Raw genomic sequence first — 25,074 nt, 5'->3', positions numbered from 1 at the left:
TAGAGAATGTGCCCTATCTTTTGATGCATTAATATCTCCTCTTATGACACTCCTTCAAGCTTCATAGTTTTCTGCCAAGAGAATCTCAACATTTCATTAATGTAATTATACATTACATTTTTATAATATATTATAAATGAACATAATATATTCCCAGATAAACTGTTAATGTAAATAGGGTTATAATCTCATTATATTTGCTAATTTTTGTTGCTTGTATGTTGGAAAGTGCTTAAGATTCATGTGTGAACCTGTAACATACTGATTTGTGGAATTGCTCCATTAATACTAATGGTTTTCAATTGAGTCTCTTTGGTTTCTCAGGAGGTAATAAGAAAAACAAGTAACATTTATTGAGTGCATATAATTTGCTGGCTACTGTAAAATAGGCATCTTAGCTGCATTATCTAATTTATTTTAACATACTAATTCAGTAATAATGATTTTTTAAAGTATATGGTATTAATATCCTCAATTGACAGATTAAATATTAATGCTTAGAGAGGTTAAATAACCTGGCCAACATCACTCAGATATTATATAAGGAGGTAAACATGTAATAGCCATAAAGATAAATTTGCCTTATCCTTTCTGATATGTACACTTTAAGTTTTCCCCTTGTGCAACTACAGCTTTTAACAGCTAAGTACAACTCTATCCAATAGGGTTGACATTGTACATCTTTCACTGGCCTTCATCTTAATGGAACTTTCACTAATGTTACAACCTTAAGAATCATTTGGAGACTAAAGCTTGACTTAACTTTTTATTTTATAAAATATGTTTTTATACAAAGTAAGTTAATTTTCCTTTAATTTTTATTTTACTAATAGCTCTTCCCCTTGAGAACTGGAGTTGAATTAACTGAATTGTTCTGGAGCTTATATCAAAATGACCTTGTAATTTTACCCTTTGACAGATAAAGATATTAAACAATATTATTAGATTTTCTAATATTAAACCTTCCCTGCACTCTCAGAAATAATTTTACATAGTTAGGCACAGTATGTGTGATCTTGGGCAAATTTCTTAATCTCCATGAGCCTGTTCTCTTTTATACAAAATGAGAATACTGAAAGGATCAACCTCATATAGTTGCTGTGCAGATTATTCATTCATTTATTCAACACATTTATTGAATTTCTGTTATGTGCCAGGCACGGGTCTAGGCTCTGGCATTACACAATGAGCTAAACAGACAAAAACTTCAGGAGCTTACGTTCTGGTGATTAAGGTAAGAGATGTAAAGAACTTCAAATAGTTCCCCGGGGCTATGTGAGTGTTAGTCACTATTAAAGTTATACTTTTAATTGACTATTGGATTAAATTTGCAAATATTTTCCACACTATTTTTCATCTACAATTATCAGATTTGTCACTAGCCCTATTTTTGTGTTAACTTTATCAGGATAGAATATTAGGATTTGCCAGAGTCACAGAAATGAATTGGGAAGTTCTTCTTTTTATAGTTTATAATCTGCTAAATATTACAGAAATTATTTAGTTCTAGAATGAATTTTCCTGATACTAGAAACTTTTTTTAAGACATATTTTCTCTTTCTAAATTTTTCAAATGATTACTTGACTATTCCTGTTTCCTTGATTTGGTTAAGTAATATATATTTTATTAGCAATCAATTCATTTTATTAAGATTTTAATATTTATCAGTATAGATTTGTAAGTGGTCCTCCTTTGCAATTTGTGTATTCTATGGCAGTGAAAGAGGGAAATATTTAAAAGGGCCATAGAGAGGACAAAGTTGGAAAAATAAAGAGCTTTTCTATCTCCCCTCCCTCCCTTCCTTCCTCTTTCTCCCTTCCCTCCTTTTATGTATCTCCCGACCATCTATCAATCAATCACTCATATATTTTCCACTGCATCAATGTTTGAATGCATTAAATAAATAACTTTTAAGTCAGAATCTATATCAGTAATTTTATTTTTTCTCTTTTAAAAGCATGCTCTTTTGTGTTACCAAGAACTCAAAATCATACATTTAATGAAAATTTCTAAAAGTAAACCCTTAATATTTCTGTCATTTAAAAAATTTTAAACATCTTATCCTATTTTAACCTTCAAATATGTCTTCTGGCAACATCAACAAAAATCCTTTAGCACTTCCACAAGACATGTTGCAATTACCATAGTTTACCTTAAAGAGAATGAGCACACACATTTCAATAGCCATGAAATTATTTCTATAACTTCAGTCATCCTTTATGTGATTAGTCCTTTTACTGAAATGAGTGAAAATTTTCCACTGACCTGCTAAGTAATTCATTGAAATGGCCTCCAAATCCATTTCTAAATTGAAGAATTGAGGACAATTTCCTGAACTACTTTTAGCTAAGAATGTCAAAATCTTCAGATTTGGCACCCTGGTAAAGTTCCAGAGAAATTTCAAAAGTACAATATAATCTTTTTCCAGTTTCATTTATTAATGGGATCAACTGCAATTAAAACAAAATACCTTTTAAGATGAATCTTTTATTCTCCTCAAGATAAAACAATCATTAATTATTCACTATTAATGAAAAATCATGTAATTGTTCACTATTAATTAACTATTTCATAGTTAGACCTAACCATTCTTCTTTGCATATGTACTTAGCTACATTTCCTGGGCACAAAACATAATTTCAAGTATCATGGTCTGTTATTCTTGTCCACTGATTTTATTTCTTTTTAAGCATATGATATTAATTTCCAAAAATAACTAATTTCTCCTTTCTTAAGAGTTCATAGGGGTATGCTAGATTCTAAGTAAATGGGTTTGATGATATAATGAGGTCTGAGATTCCTAACAGTGAGACGTGGGACTTTTCCAGCACATAATGAGCAGGGGTGTGAATTCCCACAAAGTTGATTAAAGTCCTTTTAATTAGAGCACATTCATCACGAAGTTTCAAGTCCAGAACGTTCTGCAGGGGTGATGCCGGGGGAAAGCAGGGCTGACACAGACGTGCATGTGCCCAGATTGGGTTCACAGACCAGACCAAAGTCAACATAGACATGGGGAAATGGCCTGTGGGTTTGCCTGAGTTCCATTTCATTTTGGGGCTAGGAAGCCTGAGTGAGGAACAGGGAAAAAAAAAAAAGAAAGTGACAACAGAGAGGAGAAACACTTGGACGCATCTCCAAGGGGGCTCAATTGGGCCTAAAGTGGGACAGGTGGCCCAAGAGCAGGCACGGAGCGGGATTTTACCACGTGCCTGCTAGTGCCGCATCTACAGTAAGGGCTGGTCCCTGTCCCCTCCCCCCCCCCCCAGAAAGCAGGGTTCACGACAACAGAGTCAGCCCGTCCACACACTGCTTTTTCCTACCGGCTACACTTGAGTCACAGCGGCAAGTACAACCAATCAAAATGGAGCGCCTGCTTTTCTATTTCCTCCTCTGAACACCCAGTTGAGTTGAGCTCTGTTCCTTGACACCCTGGAGAGCTCCAGGCAATTCACACTTCACCTGGAACCCTTAAGAGCAATTACCGAATCCTCTTGACTTCAGAACAGATCTCAGAGCATCCCCAGGCATTTCCTAAGACTGAACAGGGAATGCCCTGACCCTGCCTTCTGAACAGGGAGCATCTGCCAGGCCTAGAGGAGCCCCTGGAAGCAGGATCCAAGCCTTGCTGGATAGGACAGGTTAAAACAGGTGGAAGCACCTGTCTCAGCTCTGAAGCGCAGGGAGAACATCTGAGAAAGAGCAAAATCAATGCAAAGCTGCAGAAGCAGAGCGCAGAGGTGTGGGTGGAGGGCGAAGGTGGAGAGTTGGGGGCAGAGAGAAAAGGAGAAGCTAACCACGCCCCCAGTGTATCCTTGGCGAAGGTCACACTTGCTCAGGGACACCCTGCGCTCCAAGCTGGAGCTTTAGAAGGACCACCCTGCCCTGAAGACACTGGACAGGGCAGGGGCCGGGGTGGGAGCCGGAGTCAGAGAAGGAGCCCATGTCCTGGGTCCCTGAGCCTTAGACAAAACCTGAGAGCTGGCTGCCTGGCCCCGGTTTAAAATGCAAGGCCTGAGAAGGAACCTGGCAGCTCCTGCCGTAAACCTTCCCTGTTCCTGTGGTCTTAGTTTAAAAGACAGCCTTAGCCAGGCACATCCCTACCACCCCAGATCCTGAGCTCATGGGGAGTCTCTTTTACATCTGAGACGCAATCTGCTAACAGTCTTGGCCCCTCAGCAAATCAGCCCCTGATCCACAGGGGACTTCTTGACCCCATAAGATGTCCCCAGATGAAGTCCCCTGGCATATTCTTGGCTGACCTAGCAGCACACCTGCAGTGGCACAACTCCATATAGGGCAACAGTTGGAACTCATATCTTCCATCTTTAAATGCTGCCATGACCACAACTTTCCATCCTTTCTCCCATTCTCTGCTTCCTACCTTCCCTGCCCTTCCTTCTGCTTTTTTTTTCTGTGTTGTATAAAATTTATTTATTTTTTAACCAGTTTTATTCACACACCATACAATCCATCCTCAGTGTACAATCACTGGCTTTTGGTATAACCACATAATTATGCATTCACCACTATAGTCAATATGAGAACATTCTCATTTCTTCTGAAAAAAAAATCCTATACTCCTTATGTCCCCCTATTATTGACATTTAGCGTTGGTTTAGTGCCTTTGTTGCAATTAATGAAAGAATATTACAATGTTACTTTTAACTATAGACTTCAGTTTACATTAATTGTATTTCTTCCCATATAACAACACCCTATTATTAACACTTTGTAATAGTGACCTATGTGTGTTCAAGCTCATGTAAGAACTCTCTTATATTTATACAATTAACCACCATCATTAACATATATGAATCTAGCATTCCTCTTTCAACCATACTCACACTCTGCTTTGTTAATTATACTTACAGTATTATGCTACCATCACACAGTATTGTGCCATTCATTTCCAAACCTTTACAATGAACCTTATTGAACAATCTATACTCCTTAATCATTGACTGTCCAATCTCTGCCCACTTTTTATCCTGATAACCTGTGCTCTCGAAGTTAACTCTCTGAGTTTGCTCAAAATAGTTAGCTCATGTTAGTAAAACCATAAAATATTTATGCTTTTGTTTCTGGCTTATTTCATTTAACATAATGTCCTCAAGGTTCATTCACCTAGCTGCATGCCTCACGACTTCACTCCTTTCTGCAGCCACACAACAGTCCATCGTATGTACACACCACAGTTCGCCCTTCCGCTCATCAGTCACTGGACTGTTGGGACGCCTCCATCCATTAGCAATCGTGAATAATGCCATTATGAACATCAGTGGGTAAATATCTATTAATGTCCCTGCTTTCAGTTCTTTCGAGTACGTATCTAGTAACGGGATTGTGAGACCATATGGCAACCCTATTCTTAGCTTCCTGTGGAACTGCCACATGCCCTCCAGAGGGGATGCACAATTCTACTTCTCTACCAACAGTGAATAGGCATATGTCTCTCTCCACATCTTCTCCAGCACTTGTGGTTTGCTGTTGATTTTTTTAAATAGTTTTATTCACACACCATACAACCCATCCTAAGTGTACAATCAATGGCTCCTGGTATAATCTCACAGTTATGCATTCACCACCACAATCTAAATGAGAACATTTCCATTTCTTCCAAAAAGAAAGAAGAAAAGAAGAAAAAAAAAAAAAATCCCATACCCCTTCCTTATATCCTCCTCTTATTGACATTCAGCTTTGGTATATTGCCTTTGTTGCAATTATTACTTCTGCTTTATTCACTTTTTTTCCCAGGCCTTCCTTGCTCCCTTATGGACTCAGGGCATGGGTCCTACATGACGTCTTCAGAGTGGGCTCCCCTGACTAGTCCACAGAAACTAGCACCACCCTACACCACCAGGCTAATGCCCCTACGTGCAGACACACACACACACACACACACACACACACACACACACACACACACACTCTCTGCTTTATTCCCTTCAAAGCACTTACCACTATCTGAAATTATATTCTATTGGGCTTTTCCCAATTCCTGAAGGCTTTCATTTAATTCCCTCTTCACCTTCTTATGGCTTATTTCTGCAGTTTCCTAACTGAGCTCCGAGGTGCCATTCTGAATGTTTTTCAGTCTGAATTCCACACAGTGGAATAGCCGAAACACAGATACGACCACACTCCCTTTCTGCTAAGAAATGTGGGTGACGAACCAAACTCTGCACGGCATTTCAGGTCATGGGGATTCTGGCGTCAGCCTGTGATTCCAGGCCCTCTCCCAATCACTCCACTGTCCTACATCTTATCCTGCAGCCACAGCGTAACACAAATGCCTTTTTTGGCCTGAGTCCTGCACGTGCTCTCTCTCTCCATTCCCCCACGCCCTTTCACTGGTCAAGGGTTTCCCACTCACTCATAAAACCTGCCTTCCATGCTGCAAACGAAGAATTCTCCTGAGAAGTCGACATTTCCTCCTTTTTGTGACTTTCCCACCTTCCACGTACCTCTATTACAGCACATCACACACTGTCCCTATGAAGGCAGAACCCACCTCTTCAACACTATCTACTCAGTGTCTAGCAGAGAGCCTGGCACACACTGAAAGTTCAATTAGCCTTTTTCAAAATTCCACAAATTACTGCAGTGTGAACAAGGAAACAGGATGTAACTAAATGGACAGATGAATAAGATGAAATGATTTGTTCAGTTATGTTCTGGCTTATAAAAATCACATTGTAAAATATCCCAAATGGAGCTCAGTAATCATTAGAGAAAGATTAAATTAATAATCTGGAATGATAATTTTACACTAAAAGTCTCATATCAGCAACCCAGTTAAGGACAACAACCTCTCTGGTATATAAAGTAGTGATTTTAACATCTATCCTAGACATCTAAATCAATGGCCTAATTTTTTTATTTACACTTTTAATTTTGAAATAATTTCTAACTTACAGGATAGTTGCAAAAATAATACACAAAACCCATGCCGAGAACTCACACTTATCTCCCAAGATACTCAGATCCACCAATTTTAATTTTGGCCACATTTGCTATATCATTCTGCTCTCTACCTATTGATATATCTATTGCAAATTCTTTAAAAAACTTTTTATTGTAGTAACGTATAAACAACTCAACATTTCCAATTTCAACCTCTTTCAAGTGTGTGTCTGTGTGGTATGAATTAGGTTCACAATATCGTGCTACCATCACCAACATCCTGAATGGCCTATTTTAAAAACTATACACCAAAATTACTGACATTTTTCTGTAGAGGATACACAAAATAAAAAATGAACAAAAATGGTAATTCTAAGTGAAAATTATGTTGAGCTCATTTTCTCCCTTATGAGATTCACCAAAAATCAATTTTATATAATCTTTCCAATTAGTTTCTAAGGTATTTTACAAATACCAAGATAAATGGAAGAAAGTGATACGATACAAAATATTATTCCCAATTGATTTGTTTTCTAAAGCCAAATGTGGATATGTGAGAATACCTCTTGAATATTAAAGAGATCCAGTCATTAAAGAGATATGATTATAATTGATTGACAAACTGATAAAACCCTCAGCTACCCTTTATCGCTCAATCCATATTCAGGTATTTCCCTTTATTTAATTATACACTTCTTGGGCTCCCGGTGAACATAATAACCTCATTTTGTGATTTTCTTACCAGACTTTCAATTGTAAAGGGCACATATATTTTTTTAAGTCCAATAGCATTGTCCTCCCCCTTTGAGAACATGTCTTCATTTCTGTCCAGGTCATCTAAAAACTTCCCACTTCTTGCATCCCATTGTACTCTTCTTATTTAACAGACTTCTGACGTGGGGTGTCTGTGATTACAGCGTTGATTCTCTAAACTCCTACTGAAGGACTTACCTGTTTAGGTTGACCCCGGAGAAGTGGCACAGCTCCATTGGGCCACACAGGGTAGAGGTTCCTAGACACTTGTCATGCAATTTCACCCCCAAAAAGACATTTTTTAATGTTACTGCCAAAAAGTCTTTCGAGCAAATGTGCTAATTCCCCATAAGGCACATTTCTATTCTTTCCATTTGCTTTTTTTCAGATTAGGGCAACAAAGTCTGAAGCAGTCAATTTCATTGTTTGTATATTTTCCCAAGACAGTGTTGCCTTCCCGTTTCTGGTGTCCAGTCCTAAGTTCACCTAATTGAGGCCACTTTACCTCTGGGCAAGAGGCCTAGCTCTCTAAATGCATTGCTTCATTTTCACCTCCTGAGTGGAATGTGGAAGAGGGCAGATGGGTGTGAAAAGTTACATATTCCCATCCAAAAAGAATTCTATTTAAAATCAGGAAAAAGAACTTCTGAAACATATAAACAATGGTTTCAAATAGAATAAAGGGACAGCTCTCCCCAAAGCCATTCATATTACATGACTCCTACCAGCTGTAGATGGAAAAACTTAAAATCAGTTACCCATATCTTAGTCTACGAAAATGCCTACATACTGTCCCAGTAATAACTAGCCTCCAATCATGTATCAAATCCCCCCACCCAAAGTAATATCCCTCCCTACTAAGACTGATTAATCTTACCAATTCAGTCCTAAAGTCTTTACTTCCTCACTAAATGAAATGACAAACCTATCTTTGAAATTCAACAAAAAGCACAGAAATAAAAAGTAATCAAAGAGCAACTGAAGGCTCCAGCTACGCCCCACTCTACCCTCCACATCAGTCATCATGCAGAAGTGCCTGTCCACAAACCTGGAGCTCAGAGAGTCAACGTTCCTACAGACACCCTACAGCAGAGGGATGGAGCGAGAAGAGACAATGCAAGAGTGGGCCACATTGAGGATACTCTTAAGTCTTCTATGCAGGAGAATCCTGAGTATTTACTATCCAGATGTACCTCTCCAAGTTGGGGTCAAGGATCCAGAGCCAGGCATGGGGGTGGGATGGGACAGTGATCCGAGAAGGGGCTGAGGGACAGGGGACAGGGAAAAGCAGGGGACATGACACACAGGTGAAAAGGCTGAACTCGGAGCCAAAACCACATCCGCGGCAATCACAGAGATAATGTGACATTAAAGTCAGTAGTCCTAAAGAGAAAGTAAGCAGAGAGCACAGCGACAGTCGCTGGATGGGGCAGTGCCTTGCTGTGGCTGCGTTTTATGGGGCATGTTGTCCTTCCATGCCCTTTCATAACCTCTGCTAGTGGAGCTCACAAAGCAGGGAATTTGGGAAACTCTGCCCAAAGTGGAATATCCAAGAAAACCTAAGAAGTTACACTTTGCAATGGAAATGGGGAGTTGGAGAGATTGGCCCCGGGGTTTGCTCTGGGTACTGTGGGAGAGTTAGTGATTTTCTCATTTTTCTTATAGAAATGGTCAACTAGGGAGGAGGCACAGCCTGGTGGTTTGATCCAGTCCAAGTTGAAGATCAACTGCAATTTCAAAGTGTCCATGGGGGATTGATAATTAGGGAGAGAAGACTCATCCATAAGGGAAAACTTGTTAATAGGCCCCTTTAAGGTTTCACTGATGCAGAGATGAGTCTGGGGGTGGGATGGATAAGGAACTAAACTATCCCACATAATAAAATTCTAGGAATCTGTCCACTGGGTGTGAGGAAGGTTGCCTTAATTTCCATGTTTCTCCAGTGTTGTGTGCAGTGACTCTCCATTGTCCCCAAAATGTTGAGTAACTAAAGATACTACACATTGCAGACTTGATAGGATGGGTTTGAAAATTTAGTAGAAGCAGAAATTCAGAGTGAAAGCTAAGCAGGAGAAATGCAGATCCTTCAGGAAGACAGGTGGGGGGCAAGAATACACTTTTTCTCAGAACATGGGGATCCAGAGATGTGGTGACCCCAAAGGACGCATTTATGACTAATATCTCAATTTTATTTTTTTCCTTTCATTAGAGCCTTTTTCAATATCGTATTTTGTAAATACAAGCTTTTCCCTAGACCACTTAGAGTTTTCCAAGTAAACAGTTCAAACATGTCTCATCAGGATGCATATTAACTAGAATTCCTGAAATGTAAGACAGAAATGCATTTAGAGAATGACTAAAATGCACAATTCTTTTAAGCCATGTGTTCATGTTGGATGGGCCATTCTCATTAGAAGTGGAACACTCATTATTATCTCTGAGCCAAACAAAATTCTACATCCTTATAAATATTGACTATATAGGGAACCAATTGCATTTTGACAATGAACAAAAAGAATGTGCCATCTGGGTATTATGTACATGAAGAAGACTTTACTCATCTCTTCAGTAGTCGGCACTATTTGAAGCCCCCTTCGTGTCAGATGCTGTCAGCTCTGGGTGATAAGAAAGAGGCCACCTCTGCCTCCTGGAGCTTCTGGACCAGATGGAGAGACTGCCACCAGACAAACGATTACAAAGACCTTGACTATGTCTGCGATGAAGTCCCTGGAGAACCCATAGTGCTGTGAGCACAAACAGCCTCGGAACTTTAACCGGGTCCTTCATGTTTGTATGTGTGGTGGTCACGGTGGAGGGGGGCATGTCAGGGAAGTCTTTGTGAAAACATGATGCTCATGACCTACAGGATGAGACAACAGCAGTGGGGAGGAGTAGCAAGACCATTCCATGTGGTGGGAGCAGCCAGTGTCACGGGGGTCCCGGGGGTGGGCAGGCACGTGGTGAGGAGAGGCAAGGCTGGTCTTGGAGATGGTGCCTGGGTTTGATGGCTCACTGACTTCAGTGATGGTTGTTCTCAGGAGTCACAATGCTTTTCTAAAGGTCCGTGCACATGCTCTTGTCCACAACATCCTTTTAAGACACCTTGAAGGGCCAGGACCTTCCTTTTGCAACCATGGACGGAAGTAATGCAAGAAAAGCACTTTGGGGAGAGCCATGGCATGGCTTTCTAGTCCATGATGAACACCCCGTCTCCTACGTGATGAGGGAATTGTGGCCGCTCACTTCTAGGAGCCCTGCCTCCAACATACACACAGCTTTATTTTGACTTATCTTGGACCAAGGTCCGTCACGACCAGACATGGACTGTCAATATTAGCTCTCATCAAATGCTTGTATCCTGAAGTCTGTTTGCTTTTGGAACACATGCTCCAAAGTCAATATTATTTCTAAAAAAAGTTTTTAAATGGTAGAATTCATGAAAACAAGGGATTGATGGTGTTTGCACTGAAAGAAGTGAGGCTAAGTTTGCTTATTCAGGGCACGATACCCCCTTTTCCATAAAGCAAGGTCTGCTTTCCCAGTAACAGCCTGTGAGGTGTGTGAGACACTGACAGTTTTTCACCCAACCGCCAGCTGCAAAAGGTGGGTGTTGTCCTAGCCTAAATGTCGTCTGAAACTCTGACCTTTTAAAAAATCACCGAGTTTCATTAAAATTCATTATGAAATAGCTTTGGAAAATTCACACATAAAGTTTGCAAACTAAATATCTGGGCTGTGTCAGAAAACAAAGGCGTGTGTGTGTATGTAAGTGTGCCTGCATGTAAACATATGTAACTGTATGCATACGTATGTCCCTGTTGATTCATGTATTCGTGAGTATTCAAAGATAAGTATATTTGTGCACATATTCATTTGTATGTAATATATATAATTTTGATTATTATATCTTTTAAAGTAAGAAAGCCTGGAAGTGTACTTTTGGAATGCACAACGGCCTCTGCATGCAATGTGCCCTAGAAAAGCATTAGATTTCTCTCATTCTGATGTGTTCTTCATGAGTATGATATTTTCAGCTTGGATTTAAACTTGGAACTTTAACAAATAAAAATGTTGTGTTTTATTCTGTTTTCACATTTTAAATTTGTAATTCATGGGTATTGACCAACAAAAACTTTTAAGATGCGAATGAATGGAAAATCATTGTAAATATCTCTAATATTGATAGATAACTAACTCCTTGTATCATCTGTCATTTATCCTTCTATCTTTCTCTCTAAGAAAAATTTAAGAAAAAAAATCTGATTGTACTCTACATGTTATTTTGTAGTGATACATCACAGCTATCCTCTGTTAACAAACCTTTATTTTGTAATTTTTATGAATGTATTATGGATATTTATTTAACCTAGCATGGCTCTAATGTTGAGGGCTTTGATGAACATTCAGTTATAGATTTTGTGTATTTATGTAATAATGCTCTAAGGATAATTTCCCAGATATAGAGCTGCTGTGTCAAAGGAGATGTACATTTTACAACACAGTAAAGAAAACTGCCAGTATCGTCTCCACAACAGTAGCAATCTAACCAGTGACCCCAACCAGGTGACCTTAATCAGGCAGTTTTAGCCAAACAGGCTGACTCCCCAGACCCCACGTGGTTTCTGTCCACTCCTACTTCCTTCCTGATCTCATCCGCTCCTGACCAGTGTAGGGGTCCAGGGAAAACTGAGATCGGTTAGTACAGATAACACTTTCAAGGAGTTTTGCTACAGATGGAAAGAGAGGAATGGGATGTTAGCTTGGGAGGAATGGAATGGCGGATCATGGATATGGGTCAAGGGTCTTGTGATTTTAAGACGTAAGAAAGAACATGCTGGAGTGCTGAAGGAACACACCTGGTGGAGACACAGATTTTTAGGATGCAGGACACAGAGGAGAAAATGGCTGGGACATACCCTTGGGCAGCTGAGAAGATCTGAAAACTGGTGCCTGAGTGGAGGGGTTGAGCCCAGATGAGAGAGCTACAGACAGCTCACATGTCATGATAGGAAGGAAGGCAGCACAGAGCACTGTGGGTGCAGGAGGTTACATGGGGATGGCAGAAGCTCTCCAGATAACTGAAGATTTTCCAGGGAACTAGAGGCAAGATTATCAGCTGCGAGTGAGGATGGAGAGCGAGAGGTATGCAATGGCCATCCCAAAGTAGTCACCTTCCTGGGGAAGTTCAGGGGAAGGGTGTAGGGCCTGGGCCCCACTACAGCAGGAGGTAGCCTTCAGTTACCCAAGGCTTCTGTAGTCAATCAGCACATTAAAACAATTCCTTTACTTCCTTCATTAAAGTGGTGCAAGTTTGTTTTGAAGTTCATTCCTAAAAAAATTATGATTTTGTAGATCTTTCCAATTGGACTATCTCTCCTTAATATATTTTCTAATTGGATAGTATTGGATTATAAGTAAATATTGGATAGTGTACACTTATTTTTTTTTTTTTTTACTGGTCACTCGGAAGACTTCTCAAAGCTATAAGTACATTCATTTCCATGTTTTCAATTCAGTAGAATTATAAGTGAAATAAAAATCTGGGAAATCTAAATCTGTTATATTTTGTGAATAGAAAAAATATTTCATTCGTGAACAAATGGATGAAAAGTGAACAAGGAAACCCCATAGGAATATCACTGAAGTTCTCGGAACATGGGTTTCTGACCTATAAAAGAGGCATAATAATAGCTGCTCTGTTGAATTTACGGTGATGTCAATACTCCAAGAATAATGTGAGTTCCATATAAAAATATTTGTAAATTGGCCGGTTATATAGAAACGCTCTTTGTTTTCACTAGGGGAGAGAGAACTGCAGGTAAATAAGGCTTGACAGAATAAAACAGAACTGTGTGCACCTTGCAAACCCATCAGGATTTGGCCTGGAAGAGATGAAGCAGGAAGCCCTTGGTGGGAGGGCCGGTGGGGGGAAAGGACAGGATGTGTACTTGTGGGTGCTTGGAGCGGACGGTGGGGCCAGCAGAAGCACGTGAGAAATGCCGACATGCTGACCACCCCCCCAACTTCTGCCCTGGCGCCCCCACGCTGGATCCCCTAGCTGGGTTCCATATAGATCAGAACCCACCTCCTTGTCAGGAGCAGTGCAAACCATCTCAATGTAAATGAGATTTCAAATCCCGGTACCTTGAATAGTTGAAGATCTTAAATTTTTAGTAGTCATTCATGAGATGAAATGTTTTCAGTGTTTATGTTAACAACAATTCCAAAAAAATGCAATTGGTCTCTGCAAACTGAAATGCAGTCTTTCTTTAGATGTGGTTCTCAATCACTGAAACGCTGGGGTGTTCTCTGAGGCATTACATAAGTTAAATCACAGCCTTCCAGTACATAAGTATATGTATTTTTGGAAATTCAAACCATATATCACTTCTAAACCAAAAAGGGAAACACACATATTCACAGACTGAGAACTATAATAATTCACATTAAATCATGATGCTTAGAACTTCATTTGAAGCTAACTTCCAATAGTGATTACTGTCTTATAAATAAATAAAGTGATTCTTATTGCCCTAACATTCACTACACTATGAGATTGTAGTTAAAATTGGATGTCTCTTGAGACAGCAGCTGGATTTATTTTCACACATGAGTAAACAACCTTATGATCCCAGCACCTGAACTTTAAAGAATTTGTCAATCCCGTGTGTTTGAGACATCATGGTTTATTTATAAATCTTGTCACGTTTCTTAAAATGTGTCCCTTTCAAAAAAGTTAAACTTTCATTATGTATGTCTTCATGCTGAATTTGAACCATGCAAAGCTCCAGTGCATGAAACATATTCATGAACTGAGCATATAATAAGCTACATTAGATTCCAAAGATTTCTCCAATAATACATCATAAGTTTTAACATGATTTCTGCTAAGTTATAATCACCCAAATCCTGAAAATTGTACAATATATAAAAATCATGCATTTATAAAAGAAAAGATACTAAATTCCTTAAGAACACATTAATTATAAATCCAGGCAGCACTTCACTAGTATAAATGACACCCTAAAATATCAAATTAAAGCATTAATTATAAATCCAGGCAGCACTTCACTAGTATAAATGACACCCTAAAATATCAAATTAAAACATTAATTATAAATCCAGGCAGCACTTCACTAGTATAAATGACACCCTAAAATATCAAATTAAAATTAAAGACATCCCCACTCTTGAACTAGATTACAGGCTGTAAACAAACTGTTTAGTACACAGCTGTAAGGACTAGAGTTTTACTATAACCCCAAGTACATGTATACACAGTGTCATTTCCTTTCTTCACTCTAGCGCGTCATCAGTCCAATACAACTAACTTTTGGTACCAAATGTGTTTCATGCTGGAGACTCTCCCTTTAAAGAAACATCATCAGGACCTGCTGTGTCTAATAGCCCTGCACAAATAGAAAGGCATTTGTTTGCCTTCAAAGATTGGCCTTTACCATCATATAGCAGATGACAAAACAATATTATCTTATCAAATGTGTTTCCATTTGCTTTCAAACAGTTCAGTAAACATTTATCAAGCAACAAAGACACACCATTCATTCAGCAAATATTTGAGAGCCTAGCATGCTCAAGTACATCCTAAGATGATAAGGGTATATATGCTCTCAGATATACATAAACATATATCTATCTAAGTAATATGTAAGAAATCATTGGAAGAGGTGGAAATATTTTCATATGGATTAATATTTCCTGAGATGTTCCTCTAATTGTATATGCCGATTAACTACCATGTTAGTATTAGTTTATGTTTGTTTAAAGCTTTCCACTTTGGTAGAAACTGGATCCTTGTTAATCATATTATTTTCAGTTAAATAGACTGTGGTGTGCCCAGCTGTTCAATGGATCCATAACCCAGCTGCTCACACTTACATGGAGGAAATAGGTTATAACTGTAGAGTCCTGGGAGGAGACAACTAGGTCTTGGGTTTGTGTATTGAAAAAGCAAACATAGAAAGTTATAGAAAACACCCCAGCTACCTTCACTTACGAGAGGAAAAGCTGTTTCTCAAAGTTTTATATTCATTCAAGAAATTCTTTCTGATTATTCATAATATCCTAGGCACCATGTAGGGTACAAGGTTGAATAATGCAAACAAAATACCCTTAAATGCACAGCTGTGGATATTTAGCAAAAAGTAACTGCTCCCCTGCCTCCTGGGGTATATGCATATAATTAACGTAACTAAATATTTTTATTGCTTTATTTAAATCACTGGATGCCAAGAGTAGAGTAGCAATGGAGCTAAGATAATTGATTCAATGTCCATATAGATCAGTTACTTTCACACAGAGACTAGCTTTAGTTCTGATTAGGCCTCAAATGATGCTTTAGGCAAAGTTATTCTTTTTTAATCTAAAAAACACAGAAATACATGTAAACAGATAACAGGAGAGGAGCAAATCTTTCAAAACCATGTAAAAGTGAACTCCTGGTGCCTTTAAAAACAGCCCTGCCGTCTCCAGCACAAGTTTGACGTGCTGGGTGAAGGCAGAAGTGTAATTTTCCTCTCCGGAAGACCACAGATTTGCTTTTAGGTGCTGTACTTTCCGGCCTCCGTGCTGTGCAAAGAACAGCACACTAGCGAGGGAAGCAGACAGCAGAGCCTCTGTCTCCAGAGCACCCTAACTCAATGTGGAGAAGTCAGCAAGGTGAATAAAAGCAAGCACACTTTCTGAGATTTATTTATTTATTTAAAATGGATACTTATTTCTTTAAAATCGATAGCTCCAGATTCATGCAGACAATAAAAGCATATGGAAAACTAGGCTGAGGTTAAGGATACCAAACACCTTTTCTATTTTCTAGAAAAGTGTTCAACATTATTGAATACACTGATTTGACCTGACTATTCCGGAGCTGTCTTTGGAGGAAATTCGTGGAATAAACTTTGGAGCGATTCTATTATTTTTCGAAACCATTATCACAGTATAGGATGCATAGGGGAAAGTAGGGTTGCATCTACAGGAACAAGAGACAGGTGATAAATGTAGCACCTATAAATGTTTACCACATATATTGAATTAGGAAAAATTATTTGCAGAGCTAAAATATGGTTTTCAAGAAGTACTTTTAAATTTCCTGGACTCAGAGTGACACTCCATCATAGGAAAGGAAGACATATTTCTTTTTGTGCTGTTCCACAGCCTGTCTATTCTTATCTGACATTATCACCAGCTTGCAAATATAAAGGCAGTGAACATAAAAACCGTGTTGCCATTAGACCCCTTATTTACACATTGAAAGACAAGATATTGGCATTTCGGTAAGAGGGTGAGGTGAGCAATGGACATTTCTGAAATTTGGGAGGTGACGAGGTTTCTGGAAACCGTCTGTCCGATGTGGATCCAGCATACTCACTATCTAGGCAGGACAGAACTGGAAGAACCACCTCTGAGAAAGAGCTGCAGAGAGTGGGGGCCTCCCGCAGGGGTCTTCTCTCTCCGTTGGTCACCGAGGAAACCAACCTATGGGCAGAATGGCAGCTTCAGGCTGCACCCGTTCCCACTGGCACCCAAAGTGAGGAGGGCCTAGAAGCCACTCCCTCTGCCCCTAGGGTACAGAAAAGTGCCAGGATCACATTTAGACTCTCTTCTTATTGGACCTCAGAGAAGCTTCTCCTCCTGTTGACCACTCCTGTTTTCTGCCCCTGCTACGGCCCCCTCGCCCTGCACTTCGAGTCCCACCTACCTCCCTGGCTGCTCCTTCCCCTGTCTATGCCGTATCTACATGTGGGGGTTCCGCCAGGCTGAGCTCTGGGTCTCCATCCATGCATCCTGGGTGGTCTCACCCAGGCCTGTGGCTGAACATTTCTCTCTTCTACCCCAACCAGACCCCTCCTCTTGCTTCTCAACTGTCGAGGTAGGACGAACAGCTCGGCATCTCCGCTTGGCTGTCTCAAAGTTGCCTCCAGCTTAAGATCTCTGAAACATCACTTTTGATTCTTCCCTCAAGCTTGGTCATGCCATAGTCGTCCCACTTTAGTAAAGGATTCTGGCTTCCACCCAGTTACAGAGCTCTGAAGCCTGGGAGTTATCCTTGACTTGCCCTCACCCCTTGAATCTCACCCAAGTCCTGTTTGTTCTACCATATAAGCCCATCTCAAATCCATCGCTCTCCTCCACAGCAGCTGCCAAACTGCCTTACCCCTTCTTCCTGACCCTCAGCAGGACCACATTTGCCCCTTCCCTTTCTTCCACACCCCAGCCAGAGTCAGTGCCTTAAAAGGCCAGCCCGTTCCGGTCACTCAGTGCTGGAAACTCCAGAGTTGTCTTCCAGATCCACTGTCTGGCTTTCCTCACCCATCCTGTACCCGAGAACTGAATCAATGGGCTTCTTCCCACTGGGGAAAGGCTTCGGGTCAGTGGGGCTTTAGATCAGTGGGAGGCACAGGCAGGAGGTGGGAGAGTGGAAAGAGGGTGAGGTCCCAATGTTTATTCCCCAAGGCCCCCCTGTTGGGTCAACACAAGCTAGCATTCCTCCAGCAGACACCAGGTCCCTTAGGACGCTCACCAAGACCCACCTGCCCCAGGTGCAGGGCCAGCCACGTCCTTCCCCTTCCAGGCTCGCTGGCAGCAGCAACATCTGGTGGCAAGTCCTGGGGCTTCACACCCCCCCCACTCAACCCCTGGTTGGTTCCTCTTTAACTTGCTCAGCCCTGTAAGCACTGCGTTCATTCAGTGCTTCTCACCCCATTCGAGTGGATCATCTGCTTCCTGCTAGGATCCCCGTTAATGCATTCATCCCTTTAAAATCCTCAGACTAAAACCCAAGCTCCTTTCAAAGGCCATCACAGCCCACCAGATCTGACCCACCGTGCTCCCACGTCACCTCCTAAAGACTGTTTTCCAGGCTCAGCGCCCCTCTGGCAGCTTCTGTAGCAGTTCCTGCCCCAGGTTCCTTTGTCCTGATGTCTTCTCTGCTAGGAGTTTTCCACCTGAACCCCTTCCCCAAGCCACCACACCCACAACTCAACAAGTTTGGCTTCTCAGACTTTGGGTTTCAGCTTACACTTCAGCTCCTCAAGGAGGCTAGTGCCCCTAACTCAGATCTTCTTCAGAGACCCCCTGCTAATCAGCCCTCCATTAAGTCTTTCATGACACTACCTCACTTTTTTCTTTATTTCATTGGGGTTTTATTTCTTATACCAAGGATCTGCCTTTTTGCTGGGTCGTAAGCATCAGGGCGGAAGGGACGAAGTCTGTCCTTGTGGTCTGCTGTAGCTTCACACAGAAAACCGTGCCTGGTGTGGTACATGCTCAGATAAACCTGTTCAATGAGTGGATGAATGCATGGACACATGGATGAATAGACTCATAATGTAAAGATACGTTAATAAGAGCTCCCAGCTCCTGCCTGCAATGCAGTCATCCAGAGAGATGGCATCTCTAAGAAAAAGCAAGATAACCTACAATCTCATAATTTTCCTTGAACTCATCTAAGGTTGCAGAGCAACTAGCTAGACTGAAATCTTAGGAAAGGCAAGTGCTTCCAAGGAAAGGATGGATGTAAACACTGGATCCCATGTGGCACAATAAGCAGGAGACAGGGCTGCCACACAGGCAGGTAAGAAGTCAGCTAAAACTTGTAGTGAGTTGCCAAGGTGGGTGTGGCTAGCCTGAGAGGACAGAAGCACTGGGAACTGAGTTACCGGGTTCCTGCTCATTCACGGACTCTTCTCCATGGACTTCCACCAAAGGCTGGCAAGAAAGATGGAAGCCACGCCTTAGTCCCTAAAAGCCTCCCCTGAGGGTGCATGGCCAACAGTGAGGAAAGGCACAGAACCCAGCACCCCTTCCTCTTAAGAAACAAAAGGCTGAAGACCCCAAGAAATGGCACCATCCCGTTACCCAAGGCACAGGTGAAAATTTACGACACCTGGGAGCAGGGAAAAAATATTAAAAAGACCCTCTACCTCTAGGGGAGGGGCAGGAAACCCTCCTGAGTCCAGACCACTAGAAGTCTCCTGACACTATGAGAGGCACGGGGCCACAAGGAAACCCAACTCCAAGACTCAGGGACCCTAGGCCTGCCTGACTCTGAGGTAGGGCCAGACAACACAGAATCCCCCTCCCCTGTTTCCCACCGTCAGGCATGTGAGAACTGACCAGCTGGGGAGGGGCAGGAGAGTAAAGGCAGACCTTCTCGGATGCACAGGGCAAATGGGAAGACCTGACACTGAGACAGGGCAGAAACATCGAGGGAAAACCCTCCAGCAAACAAGACACACCCTCGGGTCAAGGTAAGGGCAGAGGAGTTAGAAGCCAGTGCTCACTGAAGGTACAAGACAAAACCCAAAACCAGCAAAACTCCTGACAAGGCTGACCCAACTCTCCATCTCAAGGGCTTAGCTGAAGAAATGGCATGCTCATTTCTGGGCCTAAATACAATCTACCTTAGTCTCTACTGTCCTACTCATAAGATCTGGCATTCAGTCAAAAATTATGGACACACAAATATGCAAGTTAAGAATATACTGACAAGAGACAAAATAATCTATTATCCAGTACAGTATAGCTCTGACACAGAAAAGGAATTTAAAATAAATGATCAGAATATATTAAAGACTAGAGGAGAAGATGGAGAGCATGCATGAACATATGGTAGAAGCCATTAGGAAGAGTAAAATGGAAAAGCTAAAGATACAAATACAACAACAGAGATAAAGAATACCTCATCAGTTGATGCAACAGAGCCTGGGTAAGAATCAGCAATTGAAAATAAGTCAATAGCAATTAAACAAACTTGAACACAAGGATTAAAAAAAAACAGAGAAAACAAAAAACAGAACAGTGCATCCCAGAGTTGTGAAACAATATGACACAACCTAACACATGTCATCAGAATCCTAGAAGAAGAGAGAAAATGGGACAGGAGAAATAGTGGCTCAGAATTTTTCCACATATAATGAAATATATCAAACCACAGATCCAAGAAACTCAGAGAACTCTAAGCCAGATATATTTTAAAATCTAGAGACATCATTTTCAAACTGCTGAAAATTAAAAATAAAGAAAACCTTGAAGGACTCCAGGGAATGTAAAAATATATTGCATACAGAGGAACAAAGAGAAAGATTATAGCTGACTTCTTGCTAGAAATTCTGTGAGACAAAGCAATGGAGTAACACCTTTAAAGTATTAAAAGAAAAATGCTGTCAAGGAATAATCTATACCCAGAGAAAATGTCTCTCACAAGAGAAGGAGGAAAACAATTTTACAGACAAACAAAAACTGTAAGAATTCATTATTAGCAGAGCTATCCTATAGAAAATTATAGTTACACATACATACACACGAAATGAAAATCTACAGAAATGGCTGAAATAAAGGTAAATACAAATGGCATTTTTTTCTTTAAAAAAAATTAACTCTAAAGGATAATTAACTGCTAAGGAAAATAAAAGCAATGTGTTGTGGATTTACAGCATATGGAAAAGTAAGATATGACAACAATAACACAGAAATGGGGGGGGACTGGGAGTACACTGTTATAAGATGCTACTATACATGTGATGTGGTAGAATATTATTTGAGGATAGACTGTAATTAAAGGTAGCCACTAGAAAACATTTAAAATTTGTAAAAATATGAATCAATGTTTGAGATAAAAATAGAATTATAAAAAATACTCAATCAAAAAACAGGAAGATAAAGATTTTTTAATATGACAAAAAAAGAGAATGAACAGGTGGCAGAATTTACTCCAACCATAGCAATAATTATATTGAATTTAAATGGTCAAAACATACTAATTAAAAGACAGAGATTTCAGGTGCTTAAAAAAAAAGGTAGTCAAATGTGTGCTATATACAAGAAACCCAATTTAAATATAATGACATATGCTAAAATTCAATAGGTGGAAAAAGATATGCCATGTGAACCCTAAATGAAGAAAGTTAAAATGGATTATATTTTATCAAAGTACACTTCAGAATAAGGAATAATACCAAACATAAAGAAAGATATTACATAAAGATAAAAGGGCCAACTAATAAACAAGGCCTAAGAAATGAAAATGTTCCTGTGCTATGTGCTACGTTAAAAAAAATACATTAAGCAAAACTATCAAATTTTATCAAAGTGGATAACCCCATATTTTGGTTGGAAATTTCAACATCTCTCTCATAGTAATTAATCAATAAGTAGACAGAAAACCAGTAAATGATATAGAAAACATAAAAAAACATGATCAACCAATTTGACCTTATTGACCGTTCTGGAGCACCTCACCCAACAACAGCAGAATACACATTCTGTTCAACTACCCATAGCATATTCATCAAAACCAACCATATTTTGGGCTATTAGACAAACCTCAACCAATTTAAGTAAACTGAAATCATATAAAGTACGAATGAAATCACATAAAGTATATATGAAATCATATAAAGCAAGTTCTCTGACCATAAGAGAATTAAACTAGAAATCAATAACAAAGAAATGGAAAATAATGTAACTTATTGTGGTGGTTTTGAACTATATCTACTCCCTAAAAAGCCTGTTCTTTTAAATTTAATCCGTTTCTGTGAGTGTGAACCCATTGTTGGTAGAATCTCTGGATATGGTGACTTCAGTTAAGGGGTGGCCCAGCTCAGTCAGGATGGGTCTGAATCCTATGACTGGCGTCCTTTATAAGTAGAATGAAATTCAGACACACAGAAGGGAAAGCCACAGAGGCAGCAGCCGGAGCTGAATATCAATGGAACCTGGAAGGGAAGGGAAACCAGGAGATGCCCCCATACGCCTGTGTGACAAACCAAGGAACCAGGATCGCTGGCAGCCAGCCCCAGGATGCTACTGTCTTTGGGGAGAAAGCATCGCCTTAAAGATGCCTTGATTTGGACGTTTTTCCTAACCTCAAAACCACACGCTAATAAACTCCCATTGTTTAAACTGATCCATTTTGTGGCAGTTGCTTGAGCAGCCCAGGAAATTAAAACAGTTACAAAATTACCTACAATATAAAGGGAGAGAATCATTATATTGAAAAAATCATGAAAGAACCCACTTTTGCCAAAAAAAAAATGCTTTCTTGAAAAAGAAGTATGTATTTCAGACCATATCTGCTTTGTGCTTTCTGTACTACTTATAAAAATATGCAGACTGCAAAGCAAGGGATAAAAAAATGGAAAATAAGCAAAACAAAATGTAAAAGAACAAAACTGAGAAGAATACAGGAAAAAGAAGTAAACTATGAGAGAGAAGATAACATACTAAAATTATAGTCCACAACCAATGCCATAGTCAATTCTAGAGGCACATCCATGCAAGCTATAACACATTAAAACCACTATCAGTTGTGTTATTTCCAAGGTCATCTCTTTAAAAAGAACAAGATGATTAAAAAAAAAATAAGATATAACCCGCAGAAAGTGGATGCAAAATTCTTTGTTTGCAGAGGACAAATCAAATTAAATGAACAAGTACTGACATTAATAGAGTTAAGTTGGCCAATTACTTAAACTATGCACTGCATCAATAACTTTTGTAAACATCATTAATAAGAGAGAATATTTGATTTAAATACCCTTACAAACATTTCAGGAATAAAATATGCCTTTAAATAAACACAATGTAAATGTACAAGAATTACATGAAATAAACTACTAAATTTTACCAAGGGTCAGGAAAAATGAACTTATTCAAGAGCTATACCATGTTCTTATATAGGAAGAGTTTTTGGAAATATGTTCACTATTCCTCAAATAATTTGTAAATGCTTTGCAATTCCAATAAACTGCATTAAGGAATTTAGGGGAAAATGATTCTCAAGATATGCAGGAACAATAAACCAGAATGAATATGGAAAGAAAAGGGAAAAGACTTGAACTGTCAAACATCAAAAGAGGATAAATGAAACTAAAGCCAATATTTAAAAACACGCATGGTCTTTCTCCTAGAAATTCCACTTGGAGTATTTTATTCTACAAAATGATCTGACATGTATATATGGACATTTTATCACATAAAAGATTAGAAACATCTCAGGTATTCCACCATAAGGGAATGCTAAGTTATGGCACATAAAAGGAATGACATGCAGCCATTAGTGTTAGAAGAATATCGGGGTTAAGTGAATGATAAATAGAACTAAAACTATATAAATTATATGATCACAGTTTGTAAATATATAAAAATAAATGTTTGTAGATACATAAATATATACCTATATATACATCTTTATACACTGACACAAATATATATATATATATAAAATGTGTGTGTTTTGTGCATGTGTGTACTAGAAGCCTACAGGGTCTTTCTCCAAAAAGTCAAAAGTAGTTATGAATGGGTGGTGGCTAATTAGCCATTTTAAATTTTTATCTTTGCCTTTTGGCTGTGTTCAAATTATTCTGCAATAAGCACAGATCATTTTTCATAATTGAGAAACAACATAATGCTATTTGTTGTAATTCCCAGTAAATGCAAATCCAGCCATGAAAGTAACCACTCACTTGGGGCTTTATTACTTCAATGGAGGAAGAAAAGAAGAGTGTGGGTTTCGCTCATTCTTGCGAACAACGTGGCTAGTCTACACTGGGGCTGATACAGCTTTGGCACTTCTTTATGAGGCTGTTTAAAAATCAAGCAACCTTTCCTGGACATGAAATGCCCAAACATTTTTTGAAGGTGTTTTGTATTTAAAAGGTCATTTTAGCATTTTCCAATGAATTTGTTTAAAACCATGAGGAGTTTAAATGTCTGGCCTAAAGTCACAAAGTAAGAAAGTTTCCATAACAGTATCTGAATTTGTAGCTTTTGGGTCCTAGTCATTTATGCTAACTTCTAGACTTGGCAGATGAATAGGCGGTTTTAAACTAAGCAACAAGATGCAAATCCAGAAAAGTAATTTTCCACCTGCTATCATTTTTTGAGTAACGATCTTTCCTCATTCATGACATAAGACTGTTTTTCAAAAGAGGCAAATTTTAAAACAGAATAAAGGAAAAAAAATCACGTGTAAAATTTAAAAAGCAATCGCACAAGTGTACTTGTAAAGGCCATAAAAAAGGAATATATTTGATCTAATATTTACTTGCCTAACTGATATGAAATCTGTGAAAATTAGATAAGCATACTTTTTTCTCTCCTCTACTGAGTATCTTTTCAAGGGCCCATCACTTTTCTTCCTTGAGGCTTCACAAATAACCATTCATTCAGATTTTCATACACCATCTCTGTGCCAGTTTGGATGTATTATGTCCCCCAAAACACCATGTTCTTTAGTGTAATCTTGTGGGGGCAGATGTATTAGTGTTGATTAGGTAGGAATCTTTGGTTTAGGTTGTTTCCATGGAGATGTGACCCACTCAACTGTGGGTGATAACTCTGGTTGGATTGTTTCCATGGTGGTGTGGCCCCCTACATTCAGCGTGGGTCTTGATTAA

At 39.5% G+C, this 25,074-nt stretch overlaps 1 protein-coding gene and 1 long non-coding RNA gene across 3 annotated transcripts in view; one reads left to right on the top strand and one right to left on the bottom strand.

Moving 5' to 3' along the window:
- ADCY2 (adenylate cyclase 2) overlaps positions 1 to 25,074 on the bottom strand; it is a 510,848-nt gene that overhangs the window by 418,426 nt on the left and 67,348 nt on the right. The gene's annotated exons all lie outside the window — the stretch shown is intronic.
- LOC119506272 overlaps positions 11,193 to 25,074 on the top strand; it is a 34,110-nt gene continuing 20,228 nt past the window's right edge. The window contains exon 1 of the long non-coding RNA XR_005210960.1: positions 11,193 to 11,263. This is a non-coding gene — a long non-coding RNA (uncharacterized LOC119506272). The remainder of the gene's footprint in view (positions 11,264 to 25,074) is intronic.

Source organism: Choloepus didactylus, chromosome 11 (assembly GCF_015220235.1).
Source record: "Choloepus didactylus isolate mChoDid1 chromosome 11, mChoDid1.pri, whole genome shotgun sequence".
NCBI classification, from domain to species: Eukaryota; Metazoa; Chordata; class Mammalia; order Pilosa; family Megalonychidae; genus Choloepus; species Choloepus didactylus.
Note: the sequence above shows the minus strand (reverse complement) of the source record. Positions and strands in the feature narration are given on the sequence as shown.